Raw genomic sequence first — 2,699 nt, 5'->3', positions numbered from 1 at the left:
CTTCCCCCCGATGAGCAGAACTGATGATGTGTGGGGACGACATCAAGGGGCAGCATCTCCAGTCACTGGGCTGGGCAACAGGGTCTCCTCTGCAGAGCATCTCTCCCCTAGGCCTGGCTGCTTTTCTAGACGCCGTGTGACTTTTGCTTGGCCCACTCATGTTTGTGCCTTAGCCTGGCACAGAGAGTATGATACTTGGGTGAGAGCTTCCCCATCTGGCTACTCATTTCCTTTCCTGGCTTTGGGGGAGGGCAACGTCCCTCTTCTCCTCCAGGTTGGGATGTCAGAGGAAGCAGCGTGGAGCACACGCAGGTTTATTATGAAGCTGGGACATTTTCATACGTTGTTTTTGCTGCCCTTTAAGAGCAAAATTTCTCACAATCCATGACAGCCTGAGGAAAAGAGAAGATTGGAGATTTTTTCCTGGCAGAATTATCTTGGATTCTGGATTCCATGTAATTATATATTTCTCTTAGATCAAATCCCTGCTATCTTGACAGCAGGGGAGGTGGCTGAAATCCCACACAACATTTTTTTCACTGTTAAACTCCCCTCTCTCTAGGTCACAGTCACTAGAACTTTCCCAAGAATGCCTGTACCCTTCCAGCTACTTCCGTGCAATTCCATAAAGCAACAGAGTCGCCACAATATTCTCCTCGAAGCCCATGCGGGGAGAATGCACACACCTCCTCTCGCCTCAAGTCTCTTGACTTCATGGAGAAATGGGCTAACGAGAGGTGCCGGGTCTGCAGATCTGCAGCTGTATTCTCAGCCTTCGAGCCACTGGACAATTTGGCAAAGACAGAGAGGTTCGCAGGCTTCCAGGTTCCTGGACACACTCCCAATTTCTGGACTAGGTAATCAAGCTGACCTGTTCTTTGCCAGAATCTTGTCCAAACCTGCTCGATTTTTGGAATGCACTTAATTCTGCAATCCCAGGTGACCCTACAATTGAAGGGATGCCTTCTTCAAGCCCCCTCTCTTTTTATTAGCAATCCCCCCAACGGTTCAGCTCCAACCCTTGGATGATCTCAGGAGGGTTTAGACTGTTCCACTGACAGCTCTAATTGCCTGCTACGGGCTGCCTAACAAATGAATCCCATTTTTGGCTGGTTCCAACCACAATGCTAGAGAGTCTTTTGAAAGTGGAAAACTAATTTATGCAAATAATTCTTTTGTTCAATTTTTGTTTCCTTATCTTAGCTCAGACGAAGATTTCTTTCAGGCCTTCCCAGACATAATTTTAAAATCAATGATGTGTGTTGTTGACCACAAGCTACAAAGTGCTTGTGATGAGAAAACAAAATTGGGAGTACATCCCACGGTGAAGGTTTTTCCCCTTCTGTTTTATACGACTGTTATTTCTTTTAAATCATTCTCATAGCACAAGACTTTGCAGAGCACCATAGGAATAAAAGGAGCCGGGCCGCCTATGATTGCTACCCCTTATTTTTCTAATTCTTCATTGCTGCTCGCTTCCTACCATTTAGAGGCAGTCAATTCGCAGGAAAGATTCAGCTAAGACATGCTATCAGTTCATGTCTATTTATGATTATTGATGTGTAACAATTATCACATTATCTAGATAGTGAGATCTGCTCTATAAATTATAGTGGTGGAGTCAAGGCATTTTAGTTATTTTTGTATGCCGTTCTCTAGGGGAAATGCCTTCTTAGAAGTCTTGGATTAAGTTTTTTTTTACTCTAGTTTTGTCCCTCATTATTTGTCAGACAATGACACACTGAAATTCACATGCTTGTCGAACTTCAACCTGTGTTTTAGAGTAACATTGTGTATTTCTGAATTACGTATCCATGCCAATGTGCTGGATGTGGGCTCGTTTGGGTGCTGCTATTGACTGCTACCTTCAAAGTTGCAGAGAGGGTAGAGTCCACCAAATATTCCTGCCTGCTGTCCTGCATCTTGGCTCGAGGGGTCTCCTGGAAGTGGTAAGTATTGGTGGGGGGAATAAGATTAAATTTTAAGGAACAGGTGATGAAAGAATAGGGAAAGGAGAGTATTGGGAAATTACTGGATTTGGGGTAGAAATAAAATGTTAAAAGGAAGCTGATCGAAACAGAGCACGGGCCTTCGAAAGATGTATTTACAGTAAGCCAAATACGAACCAAACTGAAATGCTGTGGACTAGCACGAGGGCTGATCATGAGTCTCTGGCAATAGGAATCGTGTTCGTAACGAAAAGAAAACACACCTGCAGAATCTCTGTCTCAGAACTAGGATTTAACAAGCAGAAGAAATACGTTTTTGGTCAGAGTTTGTTGTTTCTTTTCTTTATTTTTTTTTTGAGGGGTCCTTGTATTAAAATAATATTACTGTATGTGGTATATTCTATACTTATTATCCTAAATTTACCAATCAAGAAAATGAAGCCGATGAGGTTAAATAATTTGCATAATGTGACAGAGCTAGGGGATGTCATAGGGGCTGAAATAGAAGAGGTGTTAATTACAAGAAGAGATTTAAAATGATAACAATAATGTCAAAAATAATAGATCATAAAAGTGATCTAAAAACCAGGCAATCAACGGGGGTCTCCCGCAGGACTGGGTTAAAGGTGACCAAACCTCGTCGAGAGACCAGGACTGCTCTGGAGCATGATGCACAGAGAGGAATGGGCCTCTGATGAGCCAGAGAAGGGAGCTACCCTGTCGGGGTCATTTCCAGGCCATGGGCCCACG

General features: G+C 43.5%; 1 protein-coding gene across 1 annotated transcript in view; it reads right to left on the bottom strand.

Moving 5' to 3' along the window:
- TENM2 (teneurin transmembrane protein 2) overlaps nucleotides 1-2,699 on the bottom strand; it is an 845,679-nt gene that overhangs the window by 67,066 nt on the left and 775,914 nt on the right. The gene's annotated exons all lie outside the window — the stretch shown is intronic.

This window comes from Pteropus alecto, unplaced genomic scaffold (genome assembly GCF_000325575.1).
Source record: "Pteropus alecto unplaced genomic scaffold, ASM32557v1 scaffold40, whole genome shotgun sequence".
In the NCBI taxonomy this organism is placed as follows: domain Eukaryota; kingdom Metazoa; phylum Chordata; class Mammalia; order Chiroptera; family Pteropodidae; genus Pteropus; species Pteropus alecto.
This window is presented reverse-complemented; position numbering and strand designations above follow the sequence as displayed.